This window comes from Nyctibius grandis, chromosome 6 (assembly GCF_013368605.1).
Source record: "Nyctibius grandis isolate bNycGra1 chromosome 6, bNycGra1.pri, whole genome shotgun sequence".
Taxonomy (NCBI): Eukaryota; Metazoa; Chordata; class Aves; order Nyctibiiformes; family Nyctibiidae; genus Nyctibius; species Nyctibius grandis.
Window position 1 is genome coordinate 84,825,789 of NC_090663.1, and position 20,107 is coordinate 84,845,895.

The 20,107-nt window shown below is 40.4% G+C and overlaps 1 protein-coding gene across 1 annotated transcript in view; it reads left to right on the forward strand.

Moving 5' to 3' along the window:
* ARSJ (arylsulfatase family member J) overlaps positions 1-20,107 on the forward strand; it is a 44,547-nt gene that overhangs the window by 1,226 nt on the left and 23,214 nt on the right. The gene's annotated exons all lie outside the window — the stretch shown is intronic.

Sequence of the window (20,107 nt, forward strand, 5' to 3'; positions counted from 1 at the left end):
TATGGATTAGGGGTGGGGGGTATGCATTTGAGCTGGAGGAGCGGTTCCCAGATAACTCCAAGTATGGACACATTTACTCTGGAACAAGCCCACCTTGTTTCTGTTTAGCTTAACTGGCTTTGACAGGAACAGATAACTCTTAAAAGAGCAAAACAAAATGAGGGGGAAAAAGTTACTTAGTTTATTTTGTCCTTTCCTTAAGTATAAACAGGAACAAGGCAATGTTAATATTGCTGGTAAAAGAAACACATGTTTAAATAAAACAAGCGACTGGCCTGGTGTCTCACATCTCCATATGGTAGGGCTGGAGGTAATTCCTGGTCTCAGCCTAATTCCCAGGCTACTTGCTGGACCAGGGAGATCTCTGTGGGGAGCTGACTTCCCCACGTGGGTTTTCTTTCTTTTTTTCCTTTTTTCTTTATGCAGACACCTACTCACTCATTCACAAGAACATAGTTGCCCTGCAGCAACTAAAGTAACAGCTTACAAGGGAAACGGGTATCAGGATAGCGTTTAATGCGGCTCGGTTGTCTTTAAAGCCGCGCAGCAGTTGGAAGCGAGGACGCGTGCCAGCAGCGTGTAGCCAGCCAGCTTTCTGAGGCCGGTGGTTTGGGAAGCAGGGCTTTACAAAGGGGACGTCGTGCTGCACAGTAATGACTCACGCAGCGGCCGGAGGCACGGGACGGCTGCGCTGCAGGGGAACCAGGGCGCTGCGTTGGCTCTTGGAGACCGCAGAGGTTGTCTAAATGCGACAAAGAACAAAAGTAAAGTAAAGAATAACAGTAACTTGGCTTATTTTAATCCTTCGTTAAATATAGAGTGGTTTGGGTGTAAATATGTACTAACAGTAAAAGGTGGGCATGTTCTGAGGAACCCTGCTCTTTTCATCGGCTCGTGGGGCGGAAATGGTTCTGTAAATCTGCCTACTTTGGTTTTGGAACCTTTTCTAGGAAAAAAAGAAATTTGCTTATACTTCGTTTTTATTTTCTTAGTCTGCTGGTCTAAACCCCTTAGAACATTTTTGTCATGTTGTTCTACTTTGGGAAAAAGGAGCAGCAGAAAGAACTGCCTCGCACGACTGTGAAATCAGAGAGGGAATGGTGAGGGGTTAACAGGCTTGGGTAGAGCATTAACAAGGCAGATTCAGAGCATACTATCATCTGTTTTGGCTGAAGATAAATGCTAGCGATAACTGCTTTTAATGCTTTCTTAGTAGAGGCACATTAATTAAAATGCCAGCACTCAGAAACTTCTAATGCAGGAGAATTGCTGGTATTTCTTGAATTCCAAAGTGTGTTAAGTCCAAGGCTAAAAGCCTGCTCATCTGCTGAGGGATCACCTGGATGCTCCGTGCCTCCCAATACACACACTATGCTTAACATGTTCCAAACGTTACCTGATCGATCGGTGAGGAATGGGGGATTTGTGTAAACCAGACTCATCGGGGAGCACTGACTCACGTTGCCAAGTGGAAGTTAAGACTTCAGGCAGAGAGACTTTGACTGCTCCCAATTCTTCCTAGGTCTCCAGGCAGCCCCTGTAAGGTTTGTGCTAGTAGAGAGACCCTTCTCTTGGTAGCTGTCCTGTGCTGGTGAGTGAGCACAGGGAAGGAGGTTAGAGGGAACATGTTAAAAGGAAGAAGCAGAAATAGCTCTTTTTCCCCTCATCGTGCCGTACCGCAGCATCACAGCTGGTGAGCCTGTCTTTGTCACTTTTGCTTCCCTCTGTTTGCTTTCTCATCTCCTGTGCTTGAGGTTTTGGCCCACTTTCATTTCTTGCTTTCTGCCAGTATTACCTTTTCTCCCCCCTATTCACTCCATCAAAAGCCGTTGCTTTTAGGCTAATCTAAGGCTGGCTCCCACAGCTTTTCTTTATTTGGGGCTTTATTTATGGGTGTGGGGAGGGGAGGTGCAGCTGAGCTGAATCTTGGGAACAGAGAAGAAAAGCATGAGCCAGTGGGCTGAGTGCCACGTGCGATGTGCTCTCCCGGGCAGCCGCGCTGGGGCCAAGGCGGGAGGTAAGGGACACGGCTGTCGGGAAGCAGCTTGGCTCCTAGCTCCCCTGCTATTATAGAGTCATAGACTGGTTTGGGTTGGAAGGGACCTTAAAGATCATCTAGTTCCAACCCCCCTGCCACAGGCAGGGACACCTTCCACCAGACCAGGTTGCTCCAAGCCCCATCCAACCTGGCCTTGAACACTGCCAGGGAGGGGGCAGCCACAGCTTCTCTGGGCAACCTGGGCCAGTGTCTCACCACCCTCACAGTAAAGAATTTCTTCCTAATATCTAATCTTAATCTCCCCTCTTTCAGTTTAAAACCATTCCCCCTTATCCTGTCACTACTTGCCCTTGTCAAAAGCCCCTCTCCATCTTTCCTGTAGGCCACCTTCAGGTACTGGAAGGCTGCTATTAGGTCTCCCCAGAGCCTTCTCTTCTTCAGGCTAAACAGCCCCAACTCTCTCAGCCTCTCTTCATAGCAGAGGTGCTCCAGCCCTCTGAGCATCTCCGTGGCCCTCCTCTGGACTCGTTCCAACAGCTCCATGTCCTCCATGTCCAAGGGAGTTTGCTCAGCCTCGTGCCACTCCTGGGGCCACTGCGGTTCCTTGATGGAGCTCCTTTGGCTGCATTGAAAATTTGATAATCAGTGGTTATTTTGGAAACCCATCCCTGGTGTTGCTCTGTACTGGTTTGAGCAGGGTAGTGGCCTGCGTATACTCAAGAGGTTATTGATCTGCTGAGAAATTGTAGAAAGACTGTTGGCATGCCTGCCTCTTTTTTTTCTTTCTCCCAAAAGATGTGAATGAGCATGAGTTGTTCTCCAGACCAATTGTATTGAGTGATACAGTATTTGTTTGGTTGTTTTCTTCTTGGGAGTAACAGGCATGCCTCAATAAACTCAATAATTTAAGCAGAACAGCTCAGGATCCCTAGCTTTAAGCTAGTGCTGAGCTAAAACCTATCTTACGCAGGCACTGAGTTAGGTGAGAAGGAATTTGCGTGTGTGTTTACATCAGCTATGCTGGAGTATCCTTAAGATACAGACAGGTATGAATGTGGTACAGAACGCAGCTAAACTAAAAGACTACTTTTTGGCTCATCCGTGAAAGAAATGAAAAATAAACACATTTCTGTTGTTTGTATTATTGTAATTTACATAGAACATAAAAAATAGTGGCTCAGGCTTAAAGTCTTCAAGTTCTCCCCCCTTAGGAAAAGGAGTTAAGAACACGTGAGGATCCTCAGCCTGTGCCCAGCAGCCGGCTGGCCAAGCCCTGACTGAGTTACATGTTGTATCTCTGTGCTTAATGGCATTGATGACTTTTTCATTGCATCGATAATCTCGTAGACCAGTTTGGTAGTATGGTTTAAGAACATCTTGATTTATGCAACAATACTGGTCACATAATGTACTAAGATAATCTAATATTAGTGTGTGAAGTTTTCTGCGTGTGCGTGTATGAGAGTGAATGGAGATGAGGTAGAGAGTATGAGATTGATTAGTTATGGTCACATGTGGTATTGCTTATTTAGATCATTTGTTAAGCTACATTATCATGAAGAGTCATCTCCTTTTTAAACGAAGAATTACTGAAGCGTAGTCAGCATGTGGACAGTTTCCCAGAGTTTTTAAAGAAATTTTGGAAGACGATGACCAAAAGGAGGAGTATTCCTTTGAGCTAGTGAGACACAAAGACTGTAAGCTTAGATGGACATCTGTTGGGGTAGCTGACCCCATTCTATAGAGGGTATTATGCAGTGTAGTTGTATTTGCTGGAGCAGTGCTTAATTTAGCAAAGGAATTTGAGAAAGAAGACTGATAAGAAAATAAGGAATCTAGACATAATATACTATAAATTTTTTTGGCATTTTGTAGGTAGCAGGCAACTGCTTCTTCTTCTAGGTTCTCAGGTTTCTGCTGACCATCAGACTTGTAACCTTAGGACCATTATGTGCACTGGAATCCCTTTGGGCCACAGGAAGGTTCCTGACCTACACAAGAGTAGGGATCTCTGTAGAAACCAATGCACAGACAGGGTTACAGAGCACTAAGGAATCTGAGCTCTCTGTTGCAGTGAACGCTTATGAATCATGGAAGCCCTACACTAGTCTCAAGAATGAGCTTTGCATGATGGATGGAGTGTGGAGAGGGAAGACGCTGAGAAATGTTGAACGTCTGGGGAAATAAATCCTGTTTTTCTCTGGGATAAAATGAAATATTGAGAATTTGCTCATCCAAAGCAGACAGAAACAGATTGTATAATCAGTAAGCATAATCAAAGTGTTGTTTTAATATAAATAATTATATCTGTTACCAATTATAGAAATATTAGACATTTATAAATATATATAGCTATATATACCTAGTTAGTATGTATTGTCTTGCAGGCATCCCTGTGTAGCAATACACAGTTCCCCATTAAAAATGACAGTGTCTCAGCAAACAAAGAGTTCTTTCGACAACCAGAAATGGAATAGAGGAAATTTAAAGTACTTTGAATTTAAAGCAGTGCAGGTGACTTGTAAACAAACAGAAATATTGTATTCTGGGGGTTCATACTTCCTGGTCAGTCTTCTCTTTCCTTGCCTCCTGCGTGCGTAATGCTCCCAACTGCAGTTTCAGGAGTTTGGTTGCTCCAAGAAGGATCCGGTACAACGGGGTGTGACTGGGAGGTTACTTGTGATGGAGAAGGGGAAGGACTCCACTCGCAGTCCACCTCCCCACACGCACGCATAGGTTTAAGATGAGGAATCTAGTTGTGCAGAGAGAAATCTAATGTTACAATGTGTATTCAGAAGAAATTTATTATACTAGAGAATAAATACCAGGAAACGTATGTAATACTCCATTACATATATTCCCTATTTTGTAGTTAACAAAATATGAAGGACTGCACAGTATCAGCCTTAAGTATCAAGAACTGGTCTGATACTTCATCTGCTCTGAAATAAAGAGACTTGGCAGTCATCAGTCCCGAGTTTAATTCTGATCAGTGTTTCCGTTAAGAACCTGGATGATGAAATGAAATGTTCTGATTAAATATGCCACTAAGATAGGAGGGACTGCCAGCACTGAGGGAGCGTAGTGATATTGAAAATCATCTTGATAAATTAGAGAAATAATCTGAAAAAAAAGCAGAATTAAAGTCAGCAGTGATAAATAGAAGATACTATGCTGAAGCAGGAATAACTTCACAAGTAGAGGATGGTGAACAACTGCTTCAACAGTGTTTCTTTAGAAAAGTAGCTGGAATTATAGTAAATCATGCACTGAGTATAAAGTCAACAAGTCACGCTATTACAAAAAAGGCAAACATCATACCAATTTGTATAAACAGGGGAGCCTAGTAGAGATGAGAAGCAGCCCTTCTGCTCTACAGCTGGAGCACTTGTGCCCAAACTTGGGCATCGCTCTCCAAGAGCAATGTGCATAATGGGATAGTGTCCAGATGAGGGTGATCAGATATCTTAGAAAGATAAGTGTGGAAAGGAGATCAGAAGAAATGGAGTTGTTTGGTCTAAAGAAGAGAAAAATGAGAAGGAACCTGATAAGTCTTAAGTATTTTAAGAGCTATGCAAAGAGAAAGGGCATAATGTGTTTTCAGTGTCGTGACAGATGGTACGAGAAATGAGGGGCTTCCTTGAGTAGAGAAAAAACTTTAGGGTAGATAATAGGGAAAACTTTTAGATGCTAAAGATTGTGAAACGCTGGAATAGCTGGCTTTGGGAAACTGCTGCGTTTCTTCACGGCAGTCATTAAGAACAGACAAGACAAGTATGTCAGGAATGACATAATGTAGTTGAATCTGTCTTGGGGAAAAGGGTTGAACTGGATGGCTTCTCTTCCAGCTCGTATTCATCTGTGGCTCATTTGAAGTACATATTAACTACAGAAGGCGTTCTGAAGGAGAGCGTTCATAAAATATTTTTGAATGCTAGAAATGATTTCAGCATTCATTCTGAGAGAAAACAGTCTGTGTGAAAGTTTCCTTTCAGTTTTCTCCTAGAAATTCCTCTTTTCCATATCCTCATTCTCTGAAAATTTTCGAGATCTTTTCCCCCTAGGCCTTCATAACTCTTGCGGTATGTAATCATTTCTTTCTGCTGACTCCTTTCGGGACAGTTTGTGGGACTGCTGCCAAAGATGTTGAGGTATCTTTTTCCATGTTCTTGTTATGTCTTTCACTTAGGATGACATTGTCCGCATATATATGCAGCATACACAGAGAATGCATAAATAATTAAATGCAAGGACTTCCTTTCCTTGTTTTGTTCTGCCTCTGTGCTCTCCTCTGTTCATTCGGCAGAAAATTAGATCCAGGTACTGAACTGCTCTGTGGTCTTCAGCTATAAGAAGTCTTTTCATATCACCATAATTACTAATGCACTGTACAAAGGAGCACTTGGAGGAAAGAGCTGGATGCAAACAATAAAGATTAAAAAAAACCAACATGGAGGAAGTAGCAAAGTGTAGTACAGGTTGTGATAAGTTTTTCTTGCGTCACTTTCTGGTAACATGTAAGAATATTATTTGACAGTTTAGGTCCGCTGCTTATAAGACAAACATAGCATTATCTGACATATATAACTAGATAGTGAAAATTGATTGAGTTTTTTTTTCATTGTCCAATTTATACAAAGTGCAGTAAGTTAAAGAAACAGTTGGAAATAAATTTACAAAAGCTGTGATGGTAAATTACCAGTATTCCGAGGAGTTTAAGTTATAGACTTTTAGCCTGTGGTTTGGTGTTTTTTGTTGTTGTTTGGTTTTGCTTTTTGTCTTGTTTTAAACTAGAAAAGAGAAATTATATTCCATGGAAAAGTTAGGCTTAAAATACTTAAGGAATTTTGCTCATTCAGCATTGTTCCTGTTACATTTGCTTTGTAATTGATGATGCATATCGCTGCCTATAAGAGTCACTGGAATGAGTGGTAGCAGTGGACTCCTGTTAGGACAACTCTCACTTTTCACTCTTACTGTTCCTTCATGAGACCCTTTAAGCCAATCAAGATGGACCTGGACAGGTTGGAGAGTTGGGCGGGGAGAAATTTAATGAAATATAACAAGGGCAAGTGTAGAGTCCTGCATCTGGGCAAGAACAACCCCATGTACCAGTACAAGTTGGGGGCAGAGCTGTTGGAGACCAGCGTAGGGGAAAGGGACCTGGGGGTCCTAGTGGACAGCAGGATGACCATGAGCCAGCAGTGTGCCCTTGTGGCCAAGAAGGCCAATGGCATCCTGGGGTGTATTAGAAGGGGTGTGGTCAGCAGGTCGAGAGAAGTTCTCCTCCCCCTCTACTCTGCCCTGCTGAGGCCGCATCTGGAATATTGTGTCCAGTTCTGGGCCCCTCAGTTCAAGAAGGACAGGGAACTGCTAGAGAGAGTCCAGCGCAGAGCCACAAAGATGATTAAGGGGGTGGAACATCTCCCTTATGAGGAGAGGCTGAGGGAGCTGGGTCTCTTTAGCTTGGAGAAGAGGAGACTGAGGGGTGACCTCATTAATGTTTATAAATATGTAAAGGGCGAGTGTCAAGAGGATGGAGCCAGGCTCTTCTCAGTGCCATCCCTTGACAGGACAAGGGGCAATGGGTGCAAGCTGGAACACAGGAGGTTCCACTTAAATATGAGGAAAAACTTCTTTACGGTGAGGGTGACTGAACACTGGAACAGGCTGCCCAGAGAGGTTGTGGAGTCTCCTTCTCTGGAGACATTCAAAACCCGCCTGGACGCGTTCCTGTGTGATATGGTCTAGGCAATCCTGCCCCGGCAGGGGGATTGGACTAGATGATCTTTCGAGGTCCCTTCCAATCCCTGACATTCTGTGATTCTGTGATTCTGTGAAAACCGAGATGGGTGTCTGGAAATAAAACTGAGTAGTAAGAAGATGGGGTTTACTTTCACGTCAAAGGATTTAGACCAAGGTGATCAAGTTAGATGGGACTTAAAATTTGGACAAGCTAAATTAAGGTTTTAACTAAAATCCTTAACATTTGATAGAAAGATTTGCCAGACGTGAGCTAAAGGTCAGAAGAAGGGAAAGATCTGCCTAGGTTCTTTTTGTGACACTTATGTTGGTGATACTATCAGACCCAGGGGTTTGTTCTCATAATTGTGTGTATCTTAGTTCTGGTTTTGATATTTTCTGCACTTTTGTTTTTAAATCAATTTTGTATTTGTTTTGTTGAATCAGGGCCTCTGCACAGGTTAGTACAATATTGGTTTAAGGTAATGGAGATCTTTAAGCTTATAAAATGTTTGATCAGTCTTGGATCCATTTAAAATGTTCCTGTTTTTTTTTTCCTATGATGTGTGCCTAGCAAAGCAGTCCTCATAGAATTGGGGACATTCTTCTTGTACTGTTTCATAACCTTAGAGTAATATTTCATTGAGATGTGCACAGGCAAATAAAAATCACAATAAAATATGATAAATGAAAAATATAAGCATTTGTTTTGTATTACTACGTGTCAAGAAAGATGAGTGGATGAAAACTGAGCCATTAGATTTATGGAAATTGTGGTTACCTTTTTATTATTTTTTTCTTTTCAACAAACTAACACAATAATCTATTTCAATTTTTTTTTTCCTGTAGTAATTGGTGTGAATTGATTTTTATATGAAAAGGGTATGATTTGTTGTGGAATCTGGTCATTTCCATTCAAAATCTAAAATGTTAATGTTCAGTAACGGATACCGTTTGCCACACGTGAGCAATTGCCTCTTCAGTGCATGACACTCCACGCTGCTTTTGTCCTGTTCTACTCCAGACTAGCAGAGTTTCTTGCAGTGTGAGGAGCTAACACTTTCTCGTTCATTCCTAGGTGTAAATCTTGGAGATTTCCTGTTTCCCCTGTAATTTTTGCCTTGTTTTGCATTGATTCATAGTCAGGTTTTCTATCCTGAGGCGAGTTTGCTTAGTTTTGGGATGTATGCTTGAGAATGAATGAGGTAATTTCACCAGCCTTAATTCATTAGAATAATATAAATAGTATAACGTAAACGAAGATTGCGCCTGTGTGAGTGATCCTACGTGGGATGTGTTTGCTTTCTCTGTATCAGTAGTCTTTTTATAATAGCCACCTAATTTGTTAGTTTTCTTACTTAAAAGCCAGTAGATCTGGCTGGTGACCTCAGCTTGTCTCTGTAAATGTAAATTACTAAGCTGAAATGCAATATGAAGAGTTCAGAAAGAAATCAAGATAACGCTAGTGGGTAACGTATTTAAAATATTAATATGAAAGATGTTTTAACCATTGAGGTTTGACTGAAATAGCTTTTGACTTTTTGTGCTCTGTGATGAAATTGAAAAATTTGAAGTAGAGAACTTCAATTGTACTTGCTTATAACAAGAAATAAGTTAAACGTGTTTCATGATTCCAGTTCAACTGCAATTGTAATACATTAATTAACTGTGTCAGCTGTCACCTGCTTATTAATTCAGGCTGTTATCGCCATATTATCAAGCTCTGGGTTGTGGGGTGGGAGGGAAACGTTGCTAGAGTTAGAAAGCAAATCTGGGATAATGAAATACTTTTTAATGTGCTTCAAATATGAAATTAACTTCCCAAGTGCATATATGAAGAGACTATATTAGATAATAAGCATTAAAATAGACATTATTAATATTGTAAGTATGCTGTGGCCCAAGAGCCTTTAGTTCCAACCTAGGGGCAGAAAATCAACGTATAGGAACCAAACCTTATTTTTCTTACACTTAAACACCAGATTAATAAAGACATGTAGTATTTGTAGGGGGTTGGTTGTGATCCACAGATGGACTGTGTCTTGCCCATGGACAGGGGTGTGAAAAGAAGGAGGAGGCACCAGCAAGCGTATGACCTGGGGGGTCCTTGCATGCAGGGGAGGGAGGAACACGAGAAAGAGCGTGGAGCTAACCATGGTTTACATCTGCGTTCCCATCCCATGTGTTGGAGGAGAAAGAAGTCCAGTGCCTCCTTTAAAAGCCATATAATAAGTCGTAGAAATGTATTTGGTTATTAAGATTTATAAGTATGGAAATGTTTATTCCACTATTTGGAAGCTTTAAATGATATTAAAAGCAGCGCAGAAGAAGGTCCCACAAATCTGAACCTTGCTTGAAGTCACAATCCTCAGCAGATACGCAGTCAGACCTGAACTCCCACCTTCCGTCTCGGTTTGCTCATGACAGTAAGTGAAAGACGGGCTTTGCATCTTGCTGGGTCAGCAGTTCCCAGCTTCTCTTATACGCATTGCATGGTCTGCTTATCATTTTGTGTGTAGACATCCACCTGATAAAGGTATTTCAAAATACCATTTATTAATGCTATCAAGTTCTCTTCCTCTGAAGTGTTTGTTGTATTATGGCACAGTGTGATGGCACAGGGGCAGTTTCCGTGATGGACAGTGGAAAACCAAAATTTCCCATTGTCGAACGTTAAAATATTCAAAAGAATCGAAGATATTTCTTCTAATAATTAAAAATACCTGATATTTAGTACTAAAATCTAAACAGTGTCCTTAGTTCTTGATGATATTTTAATCTAATTATAGAGAAATGCAGGATTCTAACTAAATTGTTCTGGCTTTTATTTTACTTTTTGGAAAAAAATAATTTTGAAATAGTAATTCAGCTTTTTGAAGTACCTTTTATTTCCAGTACATCCATTTATCAGAATATTTGCTGTTTTCTAGGTAAATCTCTTGTGTCCGTTTTCAGATTCAGTCCATCTTTCTCTTCATTTATACATTTTAAAGAGTTTCTTCCCTGGTAGAGAATGTTGTACCATTATCAGATAACATTATGTAATTTTTCTTAGCTTTTATAGAACATAAGTGGGTACCACGGTACTAGTGTAGAGGCAATCTCTGTGATAATAAGCTCTCAGAAGAAATTATTTCCCTTCTGTTTTGAAGAAGGAGAAAATTACAAATTTGAAGAAACATTACAATTTGAGGGAAACGTGAAGCTGGAGGGAGTGGCGAAAAATAGCGTTGGGGGAAGCAATGTAGTACCTTTAGACTAAATATACTCTAATAGGTATGCTGTTACCTCACAAATTGTGCCTCTCTGATTTTAATAAACTTTGTCAAAACAATACTTACAGTCACATTTTACATACTTGGTTTTGCTTGTCATGTATTACAGCTCACAGAATCACAGAACACTGGGTTTGAGGGGCCTCTGGAGGCTGACTCTTTAGGCCTCCTGCCAACTTACATTACATAGCAGGGACACACTGACTTTATAAACTCGCTTTTATTGTTTGTTTCCTCCTGGAAATAAGAAAATATTGCAAATTGTTCAAGAAATTGGAATGTAGGCTGTTGTTAGGAAATTCCCTAGCTTTGCCAAGTTACCAGTTTTAGTGCACTTGACAAAACTGTTTCACGACCTTTTTCATATTTCCATTCATCTCTTGAAAATAGATTTTTTTTTTTTCCCCATTTTTAAGGGCCAACTGATGAAATTTAGTTTGGTGTATTTGATAATGATCACAGCATAATGACAGCTCCTTCCTTAACTGTTTTTGGCCCCCTTACTACAAGAAAGACATCGAGGTGCTGGAGTGAGTCCAGAGAAGGGCAACGAAGCTGGTGAAGGGTCTGGAGCACAAGTGTGATGAGGAGCAGCTGAGGGAACTGGGGGTGTTCAGTCTGGAGAAAAGGAGGCTGAGAGGAGACCTTATTGCTGTCTACAAGTACCTGAAAGGAGGGTGTAGCGAGGTGGGGGTCGATCTCTTCTCCCAGGTAACAAGTGATAGGATGAGAGGAAACGGCCTCAAGTTGCACCAGAGAAGGTTTAGATTGGATATCAGACCAGACCATAAGTTATTTTATGGTTCTGATTTGTCACAATAAAATTGCTGGTGGAGGGGAGGAAGGAGCAACTTACTTCTGTGTTGTTTCTCTCCCTGTAGAAGTACTCTAGGCAAAAAATAAAGTATTTGGAGCGTTTGCCTGTTTGGTTTATGGCCCTCTTAACCAGTCTGAACACTCGCTCTCCTGAGTCATCATAATTACCACGCCATTAAAGTCTTGTTTCTTTAAGAACACAGCATACTGATAAGAGTGCAACACCACTCAATTTAGCATTGTATCTCAAATTCTGAAGAGTCGCTGGTACTTTTACCAGGTCTATGCAGGAAGTATATACGTTACTGAAGATAGAGAGACTTACGTGTGTCAGGTGTGTCCTTCACTGAAGCGGTTATACAATTTGTGAGCTTTATTTCCATCTTCTTTCTTCTTAACTTTGTTGTTGCAAATTCGTTTTCATAGGAATTTAATATGGAATTCATTTAAGATGAGAATTTGACGCTGTATACAGTGCAGAAGAAAGATAACATTTCCTTGGTTCTTAATTTTGTTACTATACAATTTTGGCCCTTTTGCATTGCGAAACCTTGAAGGCTTCATTTAAGATTGAAAAGAATGAGCTTCTGTGATAAACTGAGGAATACTTGGCCATCTTGGTAATACTAGGTGTATATGCGGTAAGTGATGCAGTCTTATGGAATATTTAAGAGCTTAGGTAATACTGTTTGGTGCTGTTAGAGCCCTGTTGAGTCTTTGTCACAGATTTCATTTTATAACCTTTGGCAGTAATGTGCTTCCCACGGTGAAACTGCATGTAGCATCTCTCGGAGTTGTACGGTTCTCTGTTGATGTCAGTGTTTTGTACGTCTTTGTCACCTGAGATGACTGCATGATTTATATATTGGGTCTCCATTGCTACCAGCTTCTGGTTTTGTGTTCCTTGTATCAATGTGAGATTTTGGGACTGCTTTATCTGGTTGTGATGAGGCTTTGCAGAAGGAATCTCGCCAGGGTTGAGTTGATGGCAGGTGGGAGCCCAGCAGCAGCAGGCTTTTCAGCCTCCATTTGGAGGAGTCAAGTACTTCCATGGATGTTTTCAGCAGTAACGCTTCTGCGCGCTTTGAGCTCAGAGCTTTCTGTATAGTACATTATATTTCTGCCATGCAAAACATTGGCTGTTTTCCGCTGGGGAAATGTAGCTCAAGTAGTGTGTTAATGTCTTCTATACCAAGTGGCTTTCTTCAGTATCCTTTTGGTACTCTGCCTGCTGCTGCTAAACGGGACCTTGAAGTGCACTGGAGTTTAATAGTCTGAATTCTAGCTGTTATCTCCTACACTGCACTTCACCATGATCTTTACCAGTAAGCTGATTTAACGGTTTAGTTTGTATAGATGTAGCTTTTCTGTGCAAGTCCTTACAGTGCTTTTGAATCTGAAATACTGTCACGTCAAGGTGATGCTTTAGTATTCAACGTGCTTCCTCCATGTAACTGAGTCATACCTGTGCAGTGCAGTAATAAAAACATATATTTTGCTACCATTAACCATGGTGAGTCAGCTTTAGGTAAGGCAAAATTAAGTTTGTGGACTATTTTGCTTTGTTTTTCTTTATCAACAAGTCACAGTCTGAGACATCTTGAAAGAAAAAAAAATCAGAGTAACGCATTTCTGTGTGAAATAATTTCATGTCATAGCTGGGATTTGGGGGGGCTTGGGGGGCATTTCTGCTCCTTAGAAAATTATTGTTCTTCAAAATAAATGTATTTAGGGTCAGAAGCAGATATAGGAGAAAAAAAAAGTAAGCAGTCAGATGATAAAGATTTGACTTTCTGCCCCTGGGATCATTTGCCCAGGTTCATGTGTTCGGAAGCCCTCCCTGTAGGGCGAAGATGCCTGTCATGTAAGAGGGAAAATGGTGAACAATCCCTTTTCCTTCCCTGTTAACTAGGAGAAGGCTGTTTCCCGGTTTGTTTTCTCCTGTGATGCATGTGTGTTTTAGAAAATAAGATGAGAGTGGCATAGACATGATGGTAGGGACGCTTGTGTGAGAAAAGAGGTTTTTTTTCTAATGAACACCGAATGCAGTTAGGTTGATAGGAATTGTAAATTAAGAATAAGTTCCTGTGTCATTGATTTAAATTATTATATGAAACATACGAATGGAAAACAAAAAAAAACCCAAACATTTTGAATGTTTTCAAATTCAGGTATTCATGTGATACATTAATTTTGGTATTCATAATGCAAAGTTTTGTGTAAGAAGAACAACAGTAGTTGAAAATAATATGTCTGGCCCCATGAAAAGCAGCTTTTTTGTGCGAGTTCACCCCTTAGGGAGTAATCAAGCCATTACACATACCCTGCTCCTGGCATCTAACCTATATGCAAATGAAAGCACCAAAGCTGGGACCCTATGTAGCCATATATATATATATATATATATATATATAGTCAGTGGAGATAAATGGACATGTCTGAGTTCTGCTGGACACAGTTCTTTCAAGAAGGACAATGGCAGGTTTATTAACTGGGGCTGGGGAGAAGTGGGATAGTAGTTAGAGCATACTACGAGGATTACTGCATCTGTCCTGGTCCAGACCTTCTCTTGGATTGCCTTTATGGCCGCAGGCAGGCAGCATAACTTGTCCAAGCTTCAATTACACATCTTCATCAGTGAACCTTCTTATGACGCTGCTGTTACAGGTTTGGGGCGGCAGGGGAGGTTTCTGAAATTTAATCAACATTTATTACCTTGACCCAGTTGCCAGTTCCTTCTGCAGTCTCCCGTCCTTCTGGGGGAAAAGCACAGGAAATGATGATGTCCATAGAAATACTGCTTCTTTGTGCAACACTTCCATCCTTCAGGATGCCTCTTGAACCTTTTTCACACCATCCCCAAAATACATTTGAGCCTTTCATGTTATTCCAAAATCAGCTGTAAAACTTTGCAACCTCCCAAATATCTTCTAGGCTTTCCTGGACTCCCTTTGGAGTCCTCTGTCTCCTTCCAAGGCCAATCGATTTGGCTGCCCAGACTTAAATCCATTTTCTCTATTTCCCTCCTTATCCTGTCTCCGGCACCAAGCGAAGCGGGAGCCAAACCAAGTCTTCTCCACAAGAAAGAATCATATCACCCTGTCCTTTGGTTCTATCTCTAATTCTTCAGTTATTTTTTGACTGAATAGCAAACTGGATGTATTTTTCAGACACAATGAGAATTTTTGTTTACGTTAATCAGCCACCAGCACACATGGGTGCAGCTCTTGTATCTGTAAGGTAAGAAGAACATTTATACTTGCCTTATCAGAGTATTTTAAGGCTGGATTAATTATAGTTGATCACAGTAGTAAATAGACTTGAAGGAGTATCATAGATAATACCCCTTGCACAGTTATGAAAATACTTTAAGGCAGTTTAAAAGCCTGCTGTCAATGGAGATTTTCTAATAAATATTTGATTTTTACCCCGTAGCTTGTTATCAGCGTAGTATTTTAAAACTGGAAGAGAAAAGATGATACTAACAGGGAGAAGAAGGAACTTTACAAAGGTTGTGCTAATCCTAAGAATGTTTGAAAAGAAAAGAAACCTAAGGCACTTGGAAACAGTTCAGGGGTTTCTAATTAGATATGACATGATATGATATGTGATGCGATATGATATATAGGCAAGATTATTCACCTTTTAAGTTCACCCTTTTTTGTTCAAACCAAACCACGCTTCACTGATTTACTACAAGTCCTGGAATTTAATTCTCTGCTACTGCCAGCTTGTCTTATTAGCGTAGGGAAATTTGTTGTGCTTTGGTTTGCAAGCTGATAGGAGAACAAGGTGTTTTCAGAAAGGCAGATGTTCTTTTGACAACTGCCACATCCTAGGTTTAGCCCCTCTCCGCGATGGCTGGCTTTGCTGGACCCAGCTCCTGACAGCGTTCCCATAGCGAGGAGGAACTTGCTGATTTGTGCTAAAGGAACAAATTAAATGCTGTGCTGCTTGGACTGATATAGCTTTTAAATTGTCTAACTTCCATCTTTGTTGCTGCAGTTTAAGCCTATGATCTTTTGACTGTTCCCAAGTGAAGAACTTACTTTGCTACAAAAAGGCGATAAATCTCCTACACGTCTGAAATCTATTATCATGTCTCTGCTCTTCCCTTCTCCAGCCTGAGTAAAATCAGTTCTTTCCATCTTTCCACATAGATCTTGGTTTATAGACCTCTGATGACTCTTAATGTTCTCCTCTGGACTTTTTACATTTGGGTCTATTTTTCATGAAAAGTGACGTCCAGAACAGGACACAATGTTCCAGTTGAAGCTTGACCAGCACTGCCTCGATCTTCTGTTCTAAATCCCAAAGTTGCTAAAATATTTTCACTGTTGAATAATTGGAAGGCAGTACATCAGCTCCTTTACTGGCATGAACGTACCTCAGCAGAAAATCTCGCCAGCGCATCTGTGCATCAAAGAGCGTATGGCTCTTCTTCCACTGCTGATGGATAGGAAATGTCATAAGAACAACAGATCTCGGGCTATTTTTACCAGTTAAGCTGTGATCTGCAAATTAAAACAAGATGATTATCCTCATGGGTTTGTTCCTGTTAGAACACCCATATTCTGGTGCAGCACAGGGCAAAGTGTACTCAAGCCACCCCAAAACGGAATAAGATAACAGCAAAGTTAGAGGTGTGTACCCTCTCTAGTCTGAATATTTGGATATGAAGCAAATGCATTTCCTTTTCCTCTAACAGACCTGAAAAACGTTTGTCAGCTGTTTTATTGCCTTACTTTAAACAGGACGTCACGTGTTTTACTTGTCTGATCACTTTTATACATCCCAATAAGATGCGCTTTTTTCACATCACGTCGTTGCTGACTCATCTTCAGACTGGGTTATCAGCAAGCCCCAGATCTTTTTTTTCTGTGAGAAAATATGTTTGTGCAGTTGATTATTCCCACCTAAAAGCACTACTTCGCAGTTGTTGTAAGTGAATTGCCTTCTGTTTAGTTCAGGCTGTTCCTCTAATTCGAGTTCATTTTGAATTTCAACTCTCCTCTCCAAAAGGCACTGCAGCAGTTCTGCTAGTGCAAATTCACAGTCTGCACAGGTAATGAATTTTACTATGTATAAATTTCACCTTAAAAATGTATTCACAACCCAGATGAAAATAATCACTATGAATGTAATTAACCCAATTGCTTTTACTTATTCCTCACAGATGTCTTTTAAGAATGAAAAAGCCTGTAGCTTATATATATTTATTCCAAGTTCTTCATCTTAGAACTTGAAACTGAATATATTTTCAGGATTGGTTAAGGAAATCATATGGGCATTTCATGATGTCATTTTCAGCCTTGGGCTTTTGGAGTCTTGGGTGTTTGTTTTGGTTTGGTTTTGAGGTGTTTCTGCTCTCCCTTCTCTGTGTTCCTGGTTCATCAAACGAAATATTCATTTCTAGTTTTGGCATTACGATGTCAAATGAACCATGCTGTTGTCAATGCATCCTGCTATGCTAGAGTATTACTGGATGTCACCTGCAGGTATTAAATGAAGACAGGAATAGGTCAGTTGTCCAATCTTAATTTGTTTCTGTATTTCTCTGAAGAAATGAGGCAAATAGTTACCCAAATAAGTGGACAGAACGTTCTCGGTAGCCGTGGTGTTGTGCTGAAGCTGGCAGAACAAGGCTGGTGCAAGCCAGGAAACCAGGCTGTCCTGGAGTGAATCTCAGTTGGGTACGTCCAATAGCAGGCAAGGAAGGGTTTGTCTTTTACAAGTTGTAATTTCTCCATCTGTGGGGTCGAGCCTTGTGGCTCGTAGACCTTCAAGGTAAAGCTGCTTGAGTATATTTCTTCACAAAAAATTGTTTGTATTGCAGGTTAAGGTGATCATAAATCATATGCAGGACCAGAAAGCTAATATGCAGGTACAGCTCCTGTATTCAACAATACAGGCACGCTTGTACTCTTTAATATTCTCATTGCTTTGTTCCTCTGCTGGGGAAGGACCAATATGGTGAATTAATGGACATTGACCTAAGAAGGCATCTTCTTAAAAGACCGTTTGAAGCTTTCAGGTCTTTTGAAGTAGACATATGGTGCTTAACAGCAAGGACATTTTCTACAAAAGTACTGTTGGGGCCTCGTTAGTTTTTAATGATTAGAGATGACCAATCAGGCATGCTCCAGGTGTTTCTTGTACTATAGTTAATACCTGTTTTTATTAGAAATATGGCCTTTATTTTCTTTTTAATTATGTCCAGCAAAATGGGATTGTCTCTTACTATCAGAGAACTGGATTTTGGCTTCAGGAATAAACTATGCATGTTTTTAATTGTGCATAAGAGTTTCTTCTCTTCCTCTTCAAAGAACATGAATTATGATGAAGAAGGTAGGAAAAATAATCCCTTACTAGCTTGAAACCATCAAAATTACATCACGAAAAATTGAAATTGTCAGTTTCTTCATTTAAGCTAGCATTACTGGAGAGGGCAGTGTCTGTCGCTCAGCCAGGGATTCCTGGGTTTTGTATATCAGCAGGTTTTGTTGTCTTTTTTCTTTAACATTAATAAAACATCTTTGTGAATTGGCCAGATTCCGTGCACAGTATTGTAATTTAGCAAAATTCAGTGTCACTCATAATTTTGAGACGAGAGTGCTGAAGATTTTAAACCTTCACTATGCAAAATAATAAGTGCTAAAGAAGTACCCAGCCTTTTAAAAAGGCTTCCTAGAAGAAAAACTTCCATGCTCAAAAATGCATTACTCCTAAAAAAAAAAATACAGTCATTTCCCTGCAGTGATGATAGAGCAGTCTGTAGAACAGATGTCTGTTGACCTTCTTAATGTATTGTCTGACCTAATTTTTGTAAAGTGCAACTACTGTATTAGGAATCGTGATCCAAATGAAAATTATGGCGGAAGAGTTCTAGTTTTAAAATGATTTATACCAAATGATCGTTTACGTAATTGGAAGGAGTTTTTAAAAGAACTGTCTTGTGTCCAATTTAAAAGGGAAGATAATGGAATTCTGAATGCCAAGTAAAGTTTTGGTATCTAGAAAAAGATTAGCAAGGGAGAAATAAAAGTTTTCATTTTCTCTACCACCATTCTTCTATGGAAAAGAAATTTGCTGTCTCACTTGAACTTTCGGTCTTCTGGCAACAAATGTACATGGCCATAGTAGTTGTCTTCAAAAAATATGTACAAAAACCTCACCCTTGTCTAGCCTAATTCCCTTGGCTTGCACGTGGGAAATTTTGAATTTATCGAATGGAACAAGCATGGTCTGAATCTGCTCTGTTTGGTAGCAGTTGATAAGTTGTGTCAAAACAGTCCTGCGTACTTGGAATTAAATTCAGCCCATTTTTGAAGGAAACACTTGCAAATATTACCACGCTGCAAAAGTGTCTGAAACAGTTGGTGCTGGTACAACACTGGCCAGGCAGGAATGGAATTAAAATATTTCCCCTCCACTGTCTGCTCTAGGCTTATCAGCTGCTAATGCAGTACAGAAACTGTGTCTGTCTATACTACGCTGATCCAAACTAAAAATATTTTCCTGCAGAAACAGTTTTCTTTTCAAAGAAATCTTTCAGCAGTTTGGGCTTTAACAACCACGCTTTAATTGCAGTCGATTTGCCTCACCCCAAAACCTCCAATGCATCAAAATCTGCTGCCCTTCACAATTAATAACTTAACATCAATTGCATTGACATGAATGGAAATACTCCAGGTTTAACGTGGTCTGGTGCAGACTAGTTAGTGAGTTCATGTTGGAAAGTACTCAAATTCTGAGTCTAAATGAACTAGACACCGAGCATAAATTTAACTTCACATCCTTTAAAAGTCTACTAAAATATTTTATGCAAATGGCCCAAACACTGCAGACTTCATGTAATAAGCTTCAATCATTTAAGAAACCTTAGCAAATGAAAGAGATTACTTGGAAATGAATGCCAGAAAAGCTTGCTGTAAATATAAATCAGTATAAACAAAGACTTCTTTTAGTGGTTCTTGTGGTTCAGAAATGTATATTTTGTGGGTCCCTTCCAACTCAGGACATTCTATGATTTTATTCTTTTTGCCAAAGACAACCAGTGACTGTACTTCATCTCCCACCCCTGTGCTGGGCGTATGGGTCACGCTGAGTCAACGTACGTAACTCATGTGGGAAAGTGTGTTTCATGTTTTCCTCTGCGTTCCCTTCCTCTGTTCCCATTCTATCCAGAGCGATGCTCAGTCAGAGTCAGGGACTAGGAACGCAACATGCTCAGCCCATGCCTTCTGTCGTGACAATGTCCTCTCCATGCCTGCAG